Below are 23,356 nucleotides of genomic sequence, written 5' to 3' on the forward strand. Positions count from 1 at the left end.
ATCACTGTACTTCATTGCCTAATGTTCAGTATCTTGAAAACCTTTGCTTCATATATTCTGTCCAATTATTACTTTTTTGCTATCCCATTCAGAAGGTCTCTTTTACTCCAACTGGGCCGGAAGTGTAAGTTCCTGTCATCATAGTTGATCTTTTCCATTACTCAGTAAATAATATATGTTTTCACTCTATTTTCCAAATTTCCGTATTATAACTACAAGTCTTCATCAGTGGCAAACAATATTTTACATCTCAACTCTTAGAAATTCGCCACTCACCTTTACGACATCTTCTATACTACATATATGCCAAGACCTCTGCTCCCCTTAGTAAGCTATTACATACCAATATGTCCCAACAGAGAGAAGTGTCAAATCTGACTTGATACAAAAAGAGAAATATTTGCCAAGAAGTACATGTAGTTTAAGCCTTGGGACTCTTCACTTCCATAGGCATGATACTTAATGTTGTGTTCTTTTTTTTTTTTTTTTTTTTAAGATGGAGTTTTGCTCTTGTTGCCTAGGCTGGAGTGCAATGGCACAATCTCAGCTCACTGCAATCTCCGCCTCCCAGGTTCAAGCAATTCTCCTATCTCAGCCTACCAAGTGGCTGGAATTACAGGGGCCTGCCGCCACCCAACTAATTTTTGTATTTTTAGTAGAGACGGGGTTTCACCATGTTGGCCAGGCTGGACTCGAACTCCTGACCTCAGGCGATCCACCGACCTTGGCTTCCCAAAGTGCTGGGATTACAGGCATGACTCACCATGCCTAGCCAATGTTGTGTTCTTAATTTTGTATCGTTATTCTTAAAGTGTGCTTCCTAAATTGTATGAGGTTTGAGCCCCACCAAACCTAAATTTTCCCTGGATAGAAGGATTGTACTCAGATGAGATATGCAGTTTTGGAAGTCTGACTCTCCATACCTTGGTCTATCATATTTTTTTCACACACCGCGCACACACACACACACACACACACATATTTCTGGCTTCACCATGCCTCTGTTCTATATACCATTCAACATATGGTGGGTTCACAAAATACTTAATTTGGAAAGAAAAAAATGCTAACCCATGGCATCAAATATCTAATATAGATTGAATTTACAGTATGGAAATAATAGAGAATTACACTGCAAACTACCTTTTTGCCATTGTAAAATTACAGAATCAATTTAAAAAAATTGCTAATGTTAAAGTTAAGAAAAAGGATCTGTTACTCTATAAACCTGGTTGAAATGAATCATAGGTCTTTTTGTTGCAATTATTTTGCACTTCACTACCTTTAACTCTGATTATATATAGAGGGATAATTACTCACAGAGCCAGTAACAAATAGCATCTGTCTGACATGTTGATTTACCAGTAATTGCCAGGTACATACACATTTACTATGCTATATGCACAAAAATAATAGCACTTCCTTCCTCACTGCCTATTTTACTTTTCCTCTGTTCCTGTAAAAGGCTACAGAAGTATTACCAGAAAATCTAGAAAAGTTACTTTTAAAGCATCTTCAAACTGGGTCTTGGAAAATAGTCTCAGCATGCTTAATAGATACAAACATTATCATTAGCTTAAATGTAAGAAACCGGTTTTTACTGAGGATCTACCATATGTCTGACACTATGATAGAAGCAATATTTAAATTGGAGTCTCCTCTAAGAAATTTCCTTCTAGCAGTAAAAGATAGATGGCTTTAAAAAAAAAAGTCCATATAAGCACGCATAATGTCTTGTGATAAAGGCTGAAATGAAATCTGTATGAAGAGGTTGAGTTAAAATGGGCAATGGAACACAAGACTACTTTTGTAAATTTAAGCACAGATACACACAGAGGTGCACATGCACACGTGCGCACACACACACAGACCCACACACATACTCTCTCACATACTCAAAATGTCCAGACATGAGAAAAATCAGCAGGTATAATTAAGTTGCCTCAACCTAGCAACAGGCAAATGTGGAATGATTTACTTTTTCTAGTACCTAATACTATATGTGCTTTCTGAATTATCAGCACCTGGTGAATTGGTGACAGGAAAGGTAACTTACTTTTGTCAACTACAAGTATCAGGCTTATAATTTTTTTCTGGTCAAGCTGGATTTTTTGCGTGTCATTTTCCATCTTAAAATGAAATGTCAGCTCAGACTAGAAATGCCTCATGGAGCCTGTTTCCTCTCTCTCTCTGCTCCCCCTACTCATCCCTCCTGTCTACACCAGTAAGAAAGCCAGATATGGTTGTGTCAGTGTGTGAGTGTGCGGGAAGGTACAGGGGACCTATTGACTTTAGGGGCAACAAGGCATTGATTTGCGTTTGCAGGTCTCATTACTTACAGCTGCTACTTTGTTTTTTGTTTTTGTTTTCTAACACATGCTAGTTATTAGTTCCTTCTATGTTTCAAGCCTACAAAAGCAGTTCTCTCAGGACATATTGGTTGGTCTTCGCTGCTCTGCTGGTGGTGGCACGGGAGACAGGAAAACTTTATTCAGGTCCCTGACACAGAAGAACCAGCCAAAGAAGGGCCATGGCCTTCCCTTACCCCTCATAATCTGTTCAACGCTGCTCCACTGTCAACAGGAGACCTGGCAAGATGGCTTCAGTCAGATACCTTACATGACCTATTCTCAACCCATAGGAAACTCAGGTTATCCTTGCAGCTGTGACACTTCCACCAATCAGGGCTACTCTAATCTGGCCCCTCCGCACTCTAGACATAACAACCTCGCCTCACTTCATCTTCCCTGCAAGGGCTGTTAGTCTGATTCTGGCTCTGCACATCTCCAAAGAGATGAGCACCTGTCTCAGAACCAGAAGAGAAGATGCAGATGGGGAAACAGAAACCTGAGAGATAGTGGAGTCAAACATCACCCTCTTTAAATTCTATTCTATTCTGCCCAAGAATTTAACTTTTTCCCAGTTCTTCTGTGACATATGCGGCCTGAGGTAAGAGTAACAATGGAAGCCTACATAAATCTTAGTGTTTAAAAGTAGTAAGTCAGGACATCAAAGTTGTTAAATAGAGTATGCCCTATTCCTCTTACAAGGAAATACAACTATATAAAGACCCAAAACGCCAGTTTTAAGTTTAAGCATTCTCAGAGTTCCCGCCAAAACACGGCAGCTGGAACAGGGGTACCCAGTCTCCCAGAGTCAGAGCTGTGCAAGAGGAACAAAAAGGGAGGTGACAACTCACTTTCTCACTCTCATCCCTCAGCTTCAACTTGCCTGGCAAGTAGTGTAATACACCCCTAAGTGGACCACCCAGTCCCAAGTCCAAATTCTGCCCATTGCTTTCACTCTCCCCTGCCCACAAACAGTCATGCCTTAGGATGACTGACTAGGACAGAGTTTAATTCTCGGGGAGAATAGAGTGTAAAGAGGGTGGTTGTCCACTCACTGACTGGCATTTAGCCAATGAGAATCCTGTAAGAGGCCTATCAGGTCCTAGGAGGCTTGAGGCAGTGGCTCAGGCTCCAAGCAATTGTTACTCTCCTTGCCCAAAAGAAAAGCAGAGCCTGCCCAAATGCAGGGCACAGAGCGGAGGCCCCTCTTTCCACCAACATTCTGTGGTTTTTAATCAAAATGAGAAAACTACTAGGAAAATAAAACTAAAACCAAGGTTGATGTTGCCAGGCAATAATGCTTCATAGTTCATTGCAGGCATAATATATTTATACGCATATCCATAAACATACCATAATAAAGAAGGGGTGCTGCCAAGAGCAAGTCCAAATACACTGGTAAACACAATATTGTAGATGGTCTCAATTCCCCCAACAAGTCTCTCTGATTGGAAATTTAAGCATACAGGCACATGCAATCAAAAGAGACACATAAAATGGCTCAGAAATTGTAGAAAGAATAGGAAATGAAGACAAAGAAAGCTATTCCATTTAAACAACATGGACAATTCTTCTACCTAAACACTATGAAAGACATTAACTTTTATGGAACTAAAAATTTAGCTTCCAAACACATAAATGGGAAAAAAAATCAAGAATATGAGAAGAAATTGACACATTCACTCTTACAGTTGGATAATTTAACTTTCTAAGAAATCAACACACCGTATAAGCACGCATAAATAAAAATACAAAGAATATATTTAATGCAATTTATAATTTGATCTAATATGCATATGACTTCACCCACCACACTGAAAATACACTTTTTTCAAACACATATAGAACATTACCTAAAATAACAGTGTAGCATAATACAAGGGAAATCTTAGAATATTTCTAAAGTTAACAACAAAAAGTCTCATTCACAATTATGAAATAAAATTCAAAATTCGCAAACAATGAAAGAAAAAAAACCTATACAATAATAAAATTAAAAACAAAAGGGAAAAATTTTAAGATAAATCTTGTGTTAAAAACTTGGATTAAATAAATATTATCAGGGAAATCACAAACTACTTATACAAGAACAACAATCAGAGCAATCAAACTTAACACCTATGAATGATAGATGATATTGTATTCAAAGTAAAATGTATAGCTTCAAATATATGATCCATAATGAATACTAAGGAGCTACTCAAATATAAATATATCAAAACACAAAGTTATAAATAATTAGTAAAAAATAAAACTATATGTGTATAAAATAGAAAAATTTTTCAAATGTTCTTGAAAACATCTACATGCTCAATTAATTTCAAAACCTAGCTCCTATTAAAAGCAATAAAGAAAGACAACAAATATAAAACAAATAGCATGAAAAAGGACAAATCTATAAATATAATTTTTATTAATTATGTCATTGAATATGTACGATTTTATTAAAATATTAACTGCAGTATAAACACTTCCATAGGAGTACAACTAATGATCTAAAAGATAGGACTAATTTTCTAGGAAAAGGTACATGGCCAAAACTGGGTCAAGGAGAATTATCTAAATAATAAAATAACCACTGAGAAAATTGGTATACTAATAAGATTACTTGAAGAAATCAAGCCTGCATTGATGTACAGGTAGACCCTGTCAGACTTCATGTCTTCATCATTCTTATATTAGGAAATCTGTTTTCAAGGATAGAAAATATAAAGGAGTTGTGGCTCACACCTGTAATCCCAGCACTTTTGAAGTCCAAGGTGGTAGGACTGCTTGAGCCCAAGAGTTCAAGACCAGCCTGGGTAACAAAGCAAGACTCCCATTTCTACAAAAAATATAAATAAATAAATAGAAGAACAGAAAATATAAGAAAAATCAACTCATCTGACAGAACCAGCTTAACCCTGACACTAAAATCATAAACAAGAGGATAAGGCAGTGAAAGGTAGGCCATTTTTACTCATTATAAGAAGATTATATTATATATACACAATATCATGTTATATATATATACACATATTACATTTATATATAAAATAAAGTTATTAAAAATTTAGTAGTATATTAAAAGAGCATGATTATGACAAGGTAGAGCTTTTATCACAAATGCAGGGATAAAAAGTTCAACATTTAGCTGTATTAATATAAATCAATTCATTAATTGATATAAAAAGTAAATTACCTTTGAATGTGTTGAAAAACATTTATAAAATTCAAACTCAATTGCTTATTAAAAGCTCTTAGTATACGAAAAAGCATGAAAAAACTACTTAAATTGATAAAAGTTATCCATCCCCAAAGTAAAGTATACATTATACTAAATGTTCAGAAAAAAGTCAGCATTTCCATTAATGTTCAAAACAATACAATGATTTTCCATCATCTTATCTTATTCAATACTGTCCTGAATACCTAGACCTAATAATAATAATAATAATATAGAGATAAGAAATAAGTGTTATGAAGATTAGAAGACAGAAACAAAACTGTCTTTATTTTTGTCTTAGAATATCAAAGACTATCAACTCACAACTCTGAGGACACACACAAAAAATCATCAAACTATATAGATTCGAGGTCAACATACAAAAAATTCACACTTTTCATTACACTAAAAAAAGAGGTAGATAATGCTATTAAGATCCCATTTGTATCAGCACAAAATTATAAAATACCTGAGGATAAATATAATAATTAATGAGCAAGGACAACATTATGGAAACAACATAAAATCATAGATGATTTAATGAAGGTCTACAATGGTACTAAATGGGAAAACTCAATATCATAAAAATATTTAATACATTATTACATACCCAACTATGCCTATCAAAGTCCCAAATGACTTTTTTCTATGAAATTTGACAAGTTCTAAAATTTACAATTTTATATTAAATCTACAAAAGAAAAAATATAAGCTCTATTAAATCTACAAAAGAAAGAATATAAACTCTGAAGCCAGATGGCCTGGATCTATATTACACATCTAATAAGAATTTGTCTAAGTCCACGTATCTAATAAGATCTGCTACTTATTAGATGTGTGGACTTAGACAAATCCCCCAATTTCTCTGCGGCTAGTTTCTTCATAGATAAAATGGAAATAATAAGAGTTCCTGCCTAATAATGTTGCTGTGAGAAGTAAATGAGTTAATATCCATAGAGCACTCAGACTAGTGCTTGATGGTTGGTAAACACTAAATATGTGGTTATTAGATAGAAAGATGGAAGAATTTATTGATAGATGACAGACAGAGAGAGAGAAATGTTACCAGAGCCAACAGCAAAAACTCAGGCCTGCGCCAGGGTCACCCATGTAGGTATGGCCTAGGATGGACCTTCAATACTTCAGCACTTTCCGGAAATTCCTCAGCAACACAGCTGGCTGTCTGTTTTCTTTACCCTTGTATTCGTAATGTTCTATGCCCAATGATGCTTAGTATATATTTTGCATTAAATTAATATTAAATGGGTAAATGTTACATTTTAATATGTTTATATAAGTATAAATATATGCATATATGTACATATATTCATGTGTTGTGTATATATACACATAAATATAACATATACATATATACATATATCAATGGAACAAAATGAAGGAGTTTCAAGGAAACATATACACTTCTATGGTATCCGTAATAAAATGAGCAAAACATAGTCACAGAAGATGAAATACAAATGCTCTATAAGCACAGAAAAATATGGGACACCTCATTAATGAACAGGGAAATGGAAAGACAACTGGATATATCCATTTCTCCTATCAAATATGCAAAACTCAGAAAAGGTTAAAAAATTCCATCATTGATGAGGGTGTGTGGTAGGGGGTTGCCTCTCTGTGGAATGACCTTCATGGAAGGCAGTCTGGCAGTATCACTGATAAGAGCATACATACTGTCTCATCCAGCATACCATTCTAAACACAGGGTTACATACTCACCCAGATGCACAAAGAATAATGTCAGAAATGTTTACTAGGGTATTGTATTCAGTGAAAATCTGGAAACAATCTCAATGTGCATCTGTAGGGGAAGAGTTAAATTCACTACGGTCATGAGATGGAATTTTATGCAGATATTTTTATTGAATTTTTTGTAGTTTTCCTTTTTTTTTTTTTTTTTTTTTTTTTTAAGACAGAGTCTCTTTCCATCACCCAAGCTGGAGTGCAGCGATGCAATCTCGGCTCACTGCATCTTCCACCTCCTGGGTTCAAGTGATTCTCCTTCTATGCAGCTGTTTTATTTTTTAAAGAATAAAGTTATTCTACATATAAACTTCTCTAACTCAATATGGTTAAATGAATAAAGAAAACCATAATATAATATATAGAATATGATACCATTGGAGTAAATGATACTCATTCACATATTTGTGTATATCTTGATGCAGAGAATATGTCTGGAGGGTCATACACAAAATTGATAAGATTGCTTATCTCTGGGAAGGGATTAGCATGGGAAAATGGATGCAGATTAATGGGAATTGATGAATAAAGAAAACCATAATATAATATATAGAATATGATACCATTGGAGTAAATGATATTCATTCACATATTTGTGTATATCTTGATGCAGAGAATATATCTGGAGGGTCATACACAAAATTGATAAGATTGCTTATCTCTGGGAAGGGATTAGCATGGGAAAATGCATGCAGATTAATGGGAACAGTTATTTTATTTTTATTGTTTGAAATTTTATAAACAGAATGTACTCATGTATTTCTTGTATGATTAAAGTAATCAGCAAAAAACAATAATATAATAACCCAAATGCTATGAAAACACAGATGAAAGAGTGATTAATACTTCCTGGTTGGAGGTGGAGTAGGACAGAAATTCTGCCTCTACATGACTAATAACATCCCACTGAGGGAACAAAAATAAAGAAACCTAATGAAAATATTCTTTCCTTCAGCAAGAAAGCATGTAACTCCACCACGGAGCTGTAAGATTACATGCCCTGAGGCTCGGACACAGCTTTTACATTGACAGAGCAACCCTTAGCACTGCCTCACGAATATGGACTTGTGTCCCATCGTGTAAAACAGTCGAAGCGGGGACCTGGATGACATGACAGCTCATTCTCACACTAACAACTCACCTGACTGGACTCAAATTGCTAAGGATTAAAAGGCAAACTTTAGACAACAAATGTAATTAAAATATATGTATGTATGTTCAGGTATAATAGTTAAATTCAATCTATTTTAAGCATTTTGGGTAACAGCTGCATACAAAGAACAACATACTATTCCCTACTAAAGAGCCCTTGTGGCAGATCATATTTTCCAAAGATGAGCAAAACATCTCCCATCCCACACATGTGTTTGCATTGTGACTTGTCACTCACTCACCCATCGAGAGACAGAATCTATTTCTTCTCTCCCTTGACTCTGAGCAGGCTGTGTGACTGCTTTCAGCAATGGGGTGAGTTGCGTCGGTTATTAGCAGAGGTCTTAACTGGCCTGGCAGCTTCCACTATCTATCTCTTGAAGGCCAATCACTATGCGGTAAGTGCATTTTCCCTGACCACCATGGTGTGGAAATCCTAAAACAAGAGGACAGACCCTGGAGGATGGGATACCATGTGAGAGCAAGACTAGCTCCAAGGAGGTTGGACATGTGACTGGAGGAGCCATCTTGGAGGGGTACCTCTAGCCCCTGCCACCCTAGCCAAGAACACATGGATCAGAGACTACTCCCCTAGCCAAGCTTTCCCTGAATTTCTTAGCTGCAAACTCATCAGCAAAACTAAATAGTTGTTTAGTAAGTTTTGCGGTAGAATGTTATGCAGCAATCAATAACTAGAACATCTCTGACTCACATGGCATTACCTCTGGCTACTATCTTCAGGGAGATGGGAACATACATTTGTATCTAGGATTTATCGGCTAAAATACGTAAGTAAATCACATTTTTTTGTCAGAAAAGTGTCAAGTCCAAAGCTCAGGGTATAGAAAGTTAATATGATACATAATAACACATCTAAAGGATTAAAAACTACTATTCCTACTTTAGATTTCATGCAATGGTGGTAGCAAGAGGAAAGGAAATTACAACCCTAAAAGTGTTTACTGACTTCTAGTGGCAGGCCCAGTGTGATATTTTATAGTTCATTTAATAACCAACGAAGTGAGTATCAATCTCCACAATTTATAGACAAAGACAGCGAGGCTTAGATTTCTTTAACATGGCTGAAGCCATATAATACATGGCTGAGCTAAAGTTCTGATTCAGGTCTGCCCAATTCAGATTCTGGCTTTTTCTCCATAGAGCCAAGGTTCTCAAGCTTTAGTGCTCATCAGAATCACATGATCGGGCTGTTAAAACTGACTATTTGGTCCTACACAGAGTTTTTGGCTTAATAGGTCTGAAGTGCATCACTGAATTTGTATTCCCAAAAGTTCCAAGTGATGATTCACAGACTCCACTTTGTACAGCCCTGCACCAGAGCACGCTGCCTTTCTATCCAACAAAGACCTTTTCTGAAAAGGAACCTGGAGCAGACATCAAAAGAGTTGGCTGTTGCCTTCTGAGTTGACAGTGCTTCTTGTGGGACAAGTTCATAGAGAAGAAATTCCTTCTATACTAACAGGAGCAAAAGTTATCAGTTAATGTTAATACCTACCTAATGCAAAATGTGCTGAATTATATCAAATTTTATCACACACCTTTTACCAAGAACAGCTGACCAAAATGGACACAGTTACAGCTGTTTTCTTTCCAATTGTCTCCTGCATCCTGCTAGTGGCAAAATGCCATTGCAGAGGATGTGGAAAGTCATATCTCAATATTGTTACCTAAAGTTTACACTGTATGATTCAAGAAATGAATACAAAAACAGAGCAAATTGAGAGATGTGTGAAGTGCAAAGTAGCATTAGTTCGTTTGTTCATTAATTCATTTATTCAGCAAACAAATATTCTACGCTATATCCCAGTCATTGTGTCTTGGGAAGTAAAGAGATGAAGCAGACTTAGAAGCTCTCCCTGTCCTCAAGGTGTCTTCAATGTGATACTGGAGACTGGGCTGCCTAGAAACAGTGGTTGTAAATCATGAAACTATACCCACAAAGCCAGAGTATCAAATTTTAATATTAACTCTATAAAATATACCAGAGAAAATGAGAAATTTTACCCTCTACTTAAATGATCAAGTTAACTTGCAATTCATCATTATTCATGATGTGTATTAAATTATACATGTTAATTCATATATAGATAATTTGCCACCACATTTCCAAACCCAAGTCACACCTCCTTCATTACAGCATTCCGAAGAGCGCTTAAGGAGATGAAATTATAGTCCATTAAGTAAGAGAGTGGTGCTAGTTTAGAAGGTGCAGGTAAGCCAAACATGAGGTTCCCACATCCCCTTTAGCAGAGCCAGAAAAACCTAAGATTGAATTTTGAATACCAAGTTTTGGTCACACAGAGAAGAAGGATTAGAACAAGGATAGGCTTGGAGGCAATTCTGTGGATGAGGAGTCTTTATCAAGAGGTTTCTTCCTAAAGCCAGGGATTTGCAGAGGGTGTCACCACCTTGAAATAGGAAGTGTTGGACTTCAACAAGTCTGAAATCAGCAGATGTGGCATTCTCCTCCAGGTTACCTTTTCCTCTGTCCTGTTTTGTTCAAACAGGGAGGCGATCCAGTAACTATGGCAGAGGAACGCCCAGGCTGCAGGACAGTATGGAGGAAATCTTGTACATCTCTTTAACCAGTGAACAGAGTGTAACGCTTGATACCAGAATTAGTTTGTTCTAATTACTGAGACAGTGTAGACTCCTGAGATTAGTGCACTAAGTGGAATAGACAAATTCTAGTTCCATTACTGTTACTATGCTGCTATATGACTTACTCAATTATTTCATTCTTTTGACTTTCAGTTTTCACTTCTGAAGATGGGCATTAAAATGACAAACCTTTCATATGACTCTATTGAGGAAGAAATCAGAAAATGCAAACTAACTTGGTAAATTATAATGTGCCATATAAATGAGAAGGTTGAAAGGTAAGAAAGTTGCCTTTAAGTTATTACATCCTAAAAAGGGTACGATATTAACAAATTTATTGGATAAAGAAATAGCCATAAGAATTTGTTGAAGTTACAGTCATCTATGCAATTACATAAATAAATTAAATTTTAGAAAGAAAACTCTCCCTTCTCACTGCTCACCTAACACTGGAACACAATAAAACTATTTTCATTTGAGTTAAAGAACATAACAGCAAGAAAAATTTAAAAGTGAACAATAGGAAGAAGGACTGTGAATAGAGTATGTGCCCCAACCATTTCACAAAATCCACAAAGAAGTTACAGTAATTAACAGAGGATAATACAGGCGTAAAAAAATGTGGAGAAACGAATGTAACCCACTTAGAAAATCTAGAAACGAATTCAGGCATGCATATTAATTTAGTACATGAAAGTTAGAATTCCAAATTAGTGAGAAAAGGAAAAAATAATAAATGGTAATGAGAAAATTAGTTACTGATTTAGGGAAAAAATAAACTTACACAATACATTACAATCTACATACGTCCACCATATATGCATGTAATCTCTAGGTAACATCTTAGGCCATAAAAAGTAAAACTATGAATTTACCAAAGAATGTTAGTGGAAACTATTCATAATACTGGGTTGGGAAAGTCTCCCTAAGCAAGACACAACCTAGAAGGCATAATTTTCACAAGCCCTTCTATATGCTTAAAAAAAAAAACGAAGTTAAAAGTGGAAGACTTGGAGAACATATTTGCAATATATTTTAACAAATGAAGACCACATCAGGAAAAATAAAAAGGTCCTAAAAGCATTAAGAAAACCACAACAAATTCAAAGGAAAAGTGAGCAGTATAAATTAATACACTATCTGTAATAAGACACAAATTGTTGGTAAACAATCTAGCAAATATAGAATTTTTTTTTTCTGAAGAGAATCTCATATATGAGCACACATATAAATGTGTATGAGAACATTAATTGGTATAGGGTGCTTTCTAATATGATATTCTTGGGAATAAGTGATAGAAAGCATGACTCAAATTGGTTCAAACCATGAGGATATGTATTATTTCACTCTACATACGTCCAACATATATGCATGTACTGGGAATTCTTGGGGGTAGGATTTGTTTCACGGTATTTGAGGCAGTAGCACAGTGACAACACAAGGGAGTTCCCTGATCTGACATCGACAACATTGGCTTTACACCAACGCTGGGTCCCCTTCCTGTCATCAGATGACTATCAGTGACTGTGTGCAACATTCTTCTTTATTCACATTCCAATGATTATAAAAGTCAACAACAAAATATTTATACATATATATTGTGTGTGGGTGCAAAAAAGGCAACCGGAGGCTAAACACTACACCAATGTTTCTGAACTATTCATTTCATCATTACTCCCCTGAAGAAATGTAAACATTTATTTCCTAATCATTCCCATGAAATCCCCTTGCCATGAAATTTTAATATCACTGCATATCTGGGTTTTTTCTTGCTTTTTGGCTTTTGGGTTTTGTTTTGTTTTGTTTTGTTTTGTTTTGTTTTTGAGTCTCACTCTGTTGCTCAGGTTGGAGTGCAGTGGCTTGATCTTGGCTCACAGCAACCTCTGCCTTCCAGGTTCAAGCAATTCTCCTGCCTCAGCCTCCTGAGTAGCTAGGATTACAGGCACCCACCGCCATGCCATGCCCAGCTAATTTTGTATTTTTAGTAAAGACAGGGATTCACCATGTTGGCCAGGCTGGTCTTCAATTCCTGACCTCAGGTGATCCACCCACCTCAGTCTCCCAAAGTGCTGTGATTACAGGTGTGAGCCACCATGCCTGGCCTGTATATCTGTTTATGTGTTATATGTATATCTATACTTTACGTATACGAGTAACATTTTTTCACTCCTCCCCAAAACAAATCTTTGCTCCCTTGGGCACAATACCATCTATGTTGAAAATTCGCCCACTAAATTCCTTGACTGTTTCAAGTTTTTCTTGGACAGGAAACTTGGAAGAGGTGAAAGGAGAGGAGAATTTCATGTTTTGCTCAGTATTTTTCAGTATTACAAGTAAACTCTCTTATGTTTCATTCATGTTTTTAATTTGAAAAACATAACAATAGCTTATAAACATGTTTTTTCCTGAACTGGCCACTCTGCAAAAGAATACCATTTGCCTCCTGGAGATCTGAATAAACAAAGATTTGTCATCCACATACCTCCAACCACCAAACTGTGAATTCACAATACCACATGGAAACTAATAAAAGCAGAACTTGTACAGCTCAGTCAGAACAGGATGTGGCCATTCTACCATATCATTTAGAGATGGTGTGATGGTCAAAACAATTGCCAGGGCTATAACATTTTCTGCTGTAGTATGTGTCAAAGTATCCGACTAACAGGCCTTCATATCATAAAAGTGTTAACAACCCCTACTGGTTGACTACTCCAACCTGGAAAGGCCACCCTATGAGACTTATATCAAATGTGGCAGTGCCCTCACTTATTTTAGAAGAATAAATGTTAAGGTTGGCAATTATTTCCTCCCCTCCAAACCTGCATGAAGTAAGAACAAATATTAATTTAAAAAGCTATAGGTCTTAGCAGTTTACATATAAATTTTATTTAATCATCAAACTATTCCATAAAATAGATATTTTCCCAATTTGATAGTTGTGAGAAGGCATTAAGAAGCTGAATCATTTATCAAGTGGTGCTAACTTAATTTCCAAGGACTCTAATTGCCAACTCTTCATTCCTGTTTTCAGTCTACTTGATGTAATTGCTCCTATCCAGAAGCAAGTGCTGATCACTAGTATATGCCAGGTACCACCTAGGTGCTGGGAACAGAGTAAGAGATAGACCAGGTCCCTGCTATTACAAAGTATTCATTCTACTAGAAGCAGAAGTAAAATAAAATATATAAGAATATTTCAGAAAGTGATAAGTACTATGAAGGAAATAAAGCAGGGTAATATGACAGAAAGTGTAAATTTGTGTGGGGGTAGGAGCATTGACTATTTTAAATATTGTAAGTGGGGGCAGAGTAATGATGCAAGGGAGAGAATGACGTAAGGGAGAGAAGAGCAGCAGGCAGTAGCCAATATAAAGGCTTTGAGGAGGGAATAACACTATTTTAGGTAGCGAAATACCAGGTACTATAATGAATGATCTCTAAAATTTCAGTAGCCTAACAACACCCTAAGTGTTATTCACATTCACAGTCCAATGCAGGCGTTCCTGACTGATGGACAGCTTTCCTCCATGTGGGATTCAGGGATCTAGGCTGACTCCAACTTGAAGTTTTGCCATCACCTAGGGCTATGGAGTCCTTTGCATCCAGAGAGTGAGGGCAGCATACTTGCTTCCTAATAACCCTATTCAGGAAACACCATGTTATTGGTGAGAATCTCACGGGTTGAAAGAGAGCTGGATATTGTAGACCCAGGGCAATCCCACAGCTGTGGAAGACAGGCATGTATTCTGATGTTAGCTATCTATGGCTCAGAGACTGATGTTTTAGGGAAGAGTAAGCGTCTAGTGTGGCTTGAGTATTGTGAGTCTGGAGGAGAGTGGTAGAAAGGAGTTCAGAGAAAAAGATACCAGGTAGCATAGGGCCTAATAGAGGATAGTGAAGAGTTTGGTAGTATGTTAAATGTGATAGGAAATTATTGGAGGTTTTAAGCAAAATAGGGACTTGATCTTGTGAACATTTCTAAAGAATCAATCTGGCTCCTACTTGGAAAATATAATATGTAGTAGGGAAAAAGGAGAGAAACCAGTTAGGAGTCATCTATAGTAAATAAGGCAAGAGGTGGTGTTCAGGACCACCTGTGGTGGGCAGTTAAGAAGCCGTCAGCATGCAGGCTATATTTTGAAAGTACACTTACAGGATATATGGGTGTGTCGGGGGGTGGGGTAGTGAATGAGAGGAATCAGGATGGCTAATGCATACTCTTGCAATGTTTTAGTCACTACAGCTACATAACAAGTTACTCAAAGTTTAGTGGTATGTCTGCCCTAGTGTATGGACCATCACCAGATGACTCAAAAGCTAGAGGTAGCAATGATTTTAAGGTTGGTTTATTCACACCTATGGCAAGTGATGCTGGCTTGAGCCTGGAACTCACTGCCCCTCTGAGTTGGCCTTTCCATGTGGTCCCTCCATGTTAGTGAGTGTAGGTTCCTTGGAGCTTGGTGAATGGCTTGCCCCAGGGCAAGCATCACCTAAGAGAGAGGGCCAGAAGGAAGCTGTTTTGCCTTTTGTCCTAGCTTTGGAAGTCACCAGACATCATGTCCACTGTATTCTACTGGTAGAGAGAGTCACAAGCCACCACAAAGTTTCAGCAGAAAGATTATAGACCCCACTCTCATAGGATGAATACCAAAGTTACACTGTAAGAAAAGCATGTGGGATGAGATCTTTGCTGTGGTCATTTGAAGAAATACAACAATCTGCCACATCTAAGCAACAGGACAAAGTGAAGTCATTAATTAAGATGAGGAACACCAGGTGATGATCAGATTTTTCTAGGCAAGGGACTCAAAATTCTGTTCTGGATATAAAAAGCTTACGGTATCTATTACACATAATTGGAGATACTGACGGAGCAGCTGGATAAATGAGTACCGAGTTTATTGGAGAAGTCAGAGTCTCAGAAACATATTTTGTTACCATTAGCATGAAGAATATTAAAGTCATGAATCTGATGAGATCACCTAAAAGGAAAATTTAGCTGGAAAAAAGGATAAATCAGGGCTGCACTCAGGATCACTCAATTCCTCAAAAGTATCAACTTTTATTTTGCTGTGATATTCATTTCCCAGCCTGTTCTTCAGCCACTAAGCAGGTACTTGAATACATTTAAAGAATAAGATGCTGTAATGAAATCTAGTGAAAATGATTTTTAAGTCCATTTGCCACAGGTCAAGATTGACAGGACATTTGATTGAATTCTCATAATCACCTTTAGCTGGATACAAATCCCAATCAGTCCTCGTCATTGACAAGGCTATGAAATGCAGAACTAAGATAAATGGCTACTAGTATTTCTGCAAAAGTGGTGCACAACTTGGCGTCCCAGAGGAACATCAGCTCCTGCTGTCTGATGGCCTTTGAACTGGGACATCAGCTCCTGTTCTACAGAAGCTTCCAGCCCTCAGATTCCAACTGGGAAACAGGGGTCTTCATACTTTGGACTTAACCAGTTTCAGCTTCCATAATTGCTTGAATAAATTCCTTATAATAAAATCTCTCTCTCTTTGTATGTGTACAATATATATATAATATATAACATTATATATTATATATAACATATATAACAGGTATACATATATAACAGAACATACATATATAACAGGCATATATATATTATATAGTAACAGAACATACATATATGTTCTGTTTCTCTGAAGAACACTAATACAGACTTCAGTTATATTTTTTCATGAGCACAACTCATGCCAGTTCAGTAATCTGAATCCTGACATAAATAACACGTGAAATCCTATCAAGACAGTCAATACTATGCAAAATCCTAGGTGAAAGTCAGGCCCTTGAAACTGCCAGTGGTTACAGTGCAGCAGTGGCTGGTGTGATACAGATAGGGAAGGTGATATGAGCAGGACTGCTTGTGAAATGCTTTTTCCTCTTTTCCTGGATTTTGGCATTCATGTTGATTTTTAACAACCTATCTAGAACAAATGTCTACAATGCCTAAACCCTTTTTTAGAATGCCCTCATTCACACCCACCCCTCCTTTTGTGAATGCAGATCTTTTTATGCTTTATTCTGGGAGTATAAAATGATCATTTTAGAAGCAGACTGATTTGGAGTTGATTCCCTAGACATAGCTGGAAATTGTGGGGTCCAAAAGACAAAATAAAGAGAGAGAGAAAGCAAGCTCTTGAGTTCAGCTTGTTTTCTTGTAATTTCTTCTTTGTTCTGATAGAGTTCAGAGAACTTACTCAGCAAACTGGTGTGTTAATCTAATATTTGAATCACTAGAGAGTGGTTTTTAGAAGTATCCATTGCATGCCATCAAAGAAAGAAAATAACTTCACTTCCATGAGATTAAAAAAGGACATTAACTATATGGTATACATTTTCATAAGTGTCATGACTGCCAGCATTCAAAAGGCTCAAAGTGATAAACAAAAAGGAAATTTCTATCAGCTCCAGCACAGAAAAATAGACATTAGCAGCAAACATTTCCCATCCACAATAGGGTTGCTTCCTAAATTAACTCTGCGCTTGCCACCTCAACTTTCATCAGCCCCCTCATCCACAATGAATTCAAAATGTTCCATGCTTTATTTTTAAAAATATTTAAATATATAGGAATACCCTGACTCTCCTATATCTGCCTAATTATTTTTAAAAATATAATAGACAAAGCAAATGTACTGATTTAGAATTTCATAGCTTTTAGCTTGATCAGAAAATACTGAAATGAACAATACTCACTATCCAATTTTGAGTCTAATTCAATATATCTGACTTCCCAATATTCAGATTAAAAAGTTGAAAAGCTCTTTACAGTTCTACCAAAAATGTTGAGATGTTAATGAGTCAGTATCTTTCTGCTTAGACAACATAAGCCATAAACAAAGACAGGATGACAAAGTTCTGCTTCCATTTTAGAAAAATCAAAGAAACTTAAAATTTGAGACTGGAGTAACCGAAAACTCTGGGGATATGTTTTATTTTCAGATCCTGATGACCACTAGGGCAGAATTAAACAGCATCATTTTATGTTTGCTATAAACTATGTCATAATATCACAAAGGCAATGACTCACATTCTGGGAAGAAGAGCAATGGAGTCTATGATACTACTTAAATGTTCTGTAATGTGATACTTTATCAATCTCCTATTTTCTTGGGTTACTAACCAACATAGGAAAAGAGATGGATTTGGTGATTCACAATAATGTATCAGAATGGACTGGAAGGTACAGACTGAGGTCTTTTCCCAGAGTCCCAGAGATAACTAAATACACAGTAATTATAGGAAAGACACAGCCCTGCTGAGAACTAAGTTATAAGATTCTCTAAGGTGTTAGGTCTATTCCCTCTGAGGTAACAGCCATCCATCAAGAGAAGGACGGAGAGACAAACAGAAACCACCTCGAGAGTCATACCCCTCTCCACAGATTTCTCATCCCGAGCAAAGCATGGGGCTCTCAATCAACAGACTCGTAAAGTTTGGGAGGATCTTCAAGAATGGAGACCAACAGCTAGTGTTATTGTGGATATGCACCTAGCCACAGAATCACAGACCTTTCCCGTTGCTATTGGAATTCAGGAAGAGCGTTAGAGAGAAATGACCTAGTAGTTCAGGCAAGAGGAGGGGAGAAAATAAATGTGAGCCCCTAAGTCCCCTGTCGAGACCTAGAGTCAGTGCTGTGGATGGCAGATAAAACTGCAGGTGACCAACTTATAGGGTCTGCTGCAGATGAGGTCAGAATGACAAGCAGTTCAGAGAAGCATTAGCCTGTCCAGCCAGAAGTAACAGCCAAGTGTCCAGTGAGGCCAGTTAAAGAGGATTGAGGCCGAGCATGGTGCATCATGCCTGTAATCCCAACTCAGGATGATCACTTGAGACCAGGAGTTTGAGACCAGCCTGGGCAACATAGCAAGAAAACAAAAACAAAAATTAAACAAAATAGCCAGGCATAGTGTACACACCTTTAGTACCAAGTAGTCAGAAGGCTGCTTGAGCCAGGAGTTCAAGGCTCCATTCAGCTATGATTATGCCACTCTACTCCAACATAGGTAGAAAAACGTGCCCTGCCTCACTGAAAAACAAAAAACCCAGGAATGAACTATCTGGGGTGCCAACTTCTGAGGCTGAGACCACCATTTGGGTGATCAGTTATCTGAAACAAATCTTGTGTAAGCAGGGAGATGCCTGTTTTCTTCTACTTTCTCCTTACTCTATCCATGGGGTAAAAAAAAGTCTCTCTCTCTCTCTCTCTCTCTCTCTCTCTCTCTCTCTCTCTCTCTCTCTCTCTCTCCCCCCCCCCCCACCCCGCACTCCCTTCCTTCTCTCTCCCCTCTCTCTCTCTCTCCCCCTCTCTCTCTCTTAAATACACATACACACACACACATACAAGCACACTTTAATACTGTAAGTGATATCATCACAAATTCGGTCTGGTTGGGGAAAGGAAAAGGAAGAACTAAATTTTGTGTTTGTTTTAGTGGTCTGGACTAAGGTATAATAAGTGACATGACCCTTAAAATAAGCAGACGAAACTAAAAGTTTTAAAATTCATCCAAGACATCACAAAAGGGGCTTCGTGACCAATTTAGGGAGGGTAAGTGTCAGAAGTTGAATACAACAGAGCCATTTCATGCTTGGACCCCTAACAAAAAGTTTGCAAGAGAATAAAATAATTCCAATCCACTTTTTCTAGGAGCAGTTGAATTCTCCAGGTGTCTGTGGGGGTGTTGGCCACAGTGGGTTTGAAAATTCCATGTATGTGTATAAGCTCAGCAGTAGGAGTTTCCAGGATGTCAAACGCTAATTGCAAAGATTATTTTTAAACTCTCAATAAGCAGGAGGTATTTCGTTCCTGATACACACCTAATTTGTTTCTATTTTGCTGTTTCAAGTCTCAGGGAAGGGAAATCAGTGCAAACCAGGAAATATTTTACAGAGAGGGAAAAGGACAGACAACAGCTGTTCAACTGTTGAAGCTTCTCTCAGTCCTGCCTGAGAAAACCACTTCAGAAAGAGGAGAAGAAAATTATCTTGGCCCTTCCTGATCAATGCCAATTTGAACGGTGGTATGACTCTCCTACATATGGAGATCAGAAACGTTCACTTAAGGGAAAATTTCAGAGCCACGTGACTGGCTGCAAATGAATCGGTCATGTAAATATGATAAATGCTGATGTTCTAGCCAATCTGTAACCCTCCAATGGTCAAATCCAGATATTCAATTGTTTTGTGTCCATCCTAATTAGTAGTAACAAGCATAAATAGCATTTTTAAATTTATCTTTTTCTCAAGGGCAAGATTGCAATTTACAAAAATTCAAACACAAAGGTTTTCAGTTTATGGTTACATTCACCAATAATATGTATTCAAACAAAAACACATACAAACCAGGAAAACGTTAGCAAAAGATGAATACTGAATTTCGAATGAATCATTCTTTCCATAAAGAGTTGCCTTTTATAGCTGTGTTGGGGGACAGCAAATAATACAATGTAATAACAGTTTGTCATTTTATTCACCATGAACATGCTAGTAATACAATGAAATACTTTTCAGAAAAAAACAGAAATGTTGGGCAATTGATGATATCCATAGATACACAAAATCCAGCTGAAGGCAACAGTTTACCTTCCCCTGCAATGTGGCTTGGCTCTGTGTGATGCACTCTGACCAGCCCACACATCAGCAGTGGCATCATTTGGATTCAGAGAGAGTTTCTGCAGCATGAAGGAGTAGGAAGAACAAAGGCTGAGTTCATAGGAATCCCTACTTTTCCATGTGACCTTGTTGGGCCTGAGGTGATTTTCTTGACCTCTCTGGGCCTGATTTTCCTCATCTGTAAAGTGGAGGGTTTGAAAATATCGTAGAAAACAAAATAGCTCAAAGGATGCCTGGTGCACAGCAGGTATTTCCATATAACGGTACCTCCTATTCCTTTTCATGTGAGCTGTTACCCTGAAGCCCAAGTTTGACTAAATTGAGACCAACTTTCATAATGTGCACATTGACTGTCAGATACGAATTTCAGTGTGGTGAAGATGGGAGGAAAAATGTAAGAAAGTCAAATCTCATTGAATAAACGGGTGGAACTCAAGACAAGAACATTTGGAACAGTAATCATCTGTATGGTTCCCAGCAACTTCTAAGAACTTGGCATATTGGAACCTCTGTGCAAATCATATATGCCTCAAGAGTTGGTCTTCGAGCAGGAGGGCTTCTGGTTAATTTCCAGAGTCCCCTGGGAAATCTGGGCAGTAGAGATGTGGCCTTTAGTGCAGCCCTGCTTGGGTTAGCTGGGATTTGATTTAAATGAGCAAAACTTCTGACTGATAAAGGGAGGCACAATGAACACAGCTCACAAGAAATGTGCTAGCAAGATTTTTGTAGTAATGCTTTCAAGTCTCATGAAAACTCTTTTCTCATGAGGACCAAAGACTTTAATGTTTCTGAATATCTCCATAAGTGAAATAAAATATTAATTCATCCTCTTGGCACCTCAGAGACATAGGTAACTGGCATAAACAAATACCAATTTCTCAAGGCCTAAATACGAAACATTCTCTTAACCTGTGCTTTTTTCACATATTGCCCCTGCCCTAAATCTTAAGCATTAAATACAGAAAACAATGTCATACAATAATAAAGAGTAACCCATTTGCCAGATATAACTTGCCTTCTAAAACGTCCCTAAACCCTCAGGCATATCACACAGAGAGTACCAGTGGGCTGATGCAGCCATCCGGCCATGAGAGGGCAGATCTGACAGTTCCTAAGCAAGGTGGACAGTGGCTATGCCCTTAAGCAGGGCTGCACATTTCCACCACTGTAGATTTTACAGACTAGACAGGTCACTAAGGAGTACCCACTTGTTCTATCTATGTGAGCAGTAAAGAATTTATTAACCTTGTCCCAAAAGAGGTCTGGCCTTAGCCCTTGACTTCGTGGAGGTAATTTCTAACCCTTATGATTGTTATATGTAATAAGAGTGTCTTTGTTTACCTGAGGGCCTTGGGTCACACTGAAGAGCCTAACAGTATGATTCAGCCTGAGAGCTTTGGACCCTGTGGTATCAGCTCAGCCTTCTCAGAGACGGGAGCCTGAGATCTGCCATATAGGTGGTCAACCATGGCTATATGATGGAGCCCCAGTAAAATCTCTGTACCCCAGGGCTTCGCTGAACTTCTCTGGTTGACAATACCCCATGTGTATTGTCACATGTTATTACCAGAAAAGTAATGTTGTCCATACTCCCTGGCGAGAGGACAGCTAGAAGCTCCACAAGGAAATATTCTTAGACTCTCCTCCATGTGCCTTTGCCCTTGGCTGATTTTAACCTGCAATCCTTCCCTGTAATAAAGTGTACCTGTGAGTATTATAGCTTTCAGCATATTCTATGAGTTCTTCCTAGTGCATTATCGAACCTAGGGGTAGTTTTGAGGACTCTCATATTTGCAATTTGCATTAGATCCACACATTTGCAACTGGTATGGGAAATGAGGATGGGCCTACAGGTTGCCCTCTAACTTCACACTTTGAGAAAACTGACACTGGTAAAAGTGAAATTGCCTGTCTAGTGAGTGCTACTGTTAGGATTCACAGTCTGGCCTTTCCTTTGTACCTCCAGCATCTTCCCATTGTACAGCACTGCCTGTTTCAACAAAAAGTACAAGCACTTGCCTCAGTCCAGCAAAACACAGAATGTTTCCTCAGAAAGGGCTAAATGCAGACAAGAGTTCCACATTGCAGTACAAAAGTGATGATCTCCAAATCAGCTGGGAGTGACAAAATCCTCACATGGCCAGAACCGTTGGTTTGAGAGAGAAATAAAGGGCATAATCTCAAGCAGTATAAACTATGACCTCCTTCCCTACTATAAAATCTATGCACTTTTTTTCAGGAATCTAAGGGTTTGGAGATTATGAAAAGTCAAATGAACCACTCTGGTGAGGAATGTTGATAATGGGTGAGGCTATGCATGAGTGTAGGGGAAGGGGCTGTATAGGAAATCTTGCTTTTCCCTCAATTTTGCTGTGAATCTAAAAATCATCTTTAAAAAAATAAGAGTTTTAACACAAACAACATAAACGGCAATTTTCAAGTGTCCTGTGGATCTTACAATAGAAGAAAAGGTCCAAGAATATGTGATGCCAACAGGCATCAGTTACTTGAGTCTGAAGGATGATCTTTTGTAGCCACAATGATTAGGGAGTGGAATAAGCAACCTTCAGACCAGGAGCACTTCTATGTGTTGAGCACTTCTATGTGTACTCTG

At 37.7% G+C, this 23,356-nt stretch overlaps 1 protein-coding gene across 16 annotated transcripts in view; it reads right to left on the reverse strand.

Annotated features, from left to right (window-relative positions):
* Positions 1-23,356, reverse strand: part of NRG3 (neuregulin 3) — a 1,130,076-nt gene that overhangs the window by 1,033,173 nt on the left and 73,547 nt on the right. The window lies entirely within an intron of this gene.

This window comes from Chlorocebus sabaeus, chromosome 9, assembly GCF_047675955.1.
Source record: "Chlorocebus sabaeus isolate Y175 chromosome 9, mChlSab1.0.hap1, whole genome shotgun sequence".
NCBI classification, from domain to species: Eukaryota; Metazoa; Chordata; class Mammalia; order Primates; family Cercopithecidae; genus Chlorocebus; species Chlorocebus sabaeus.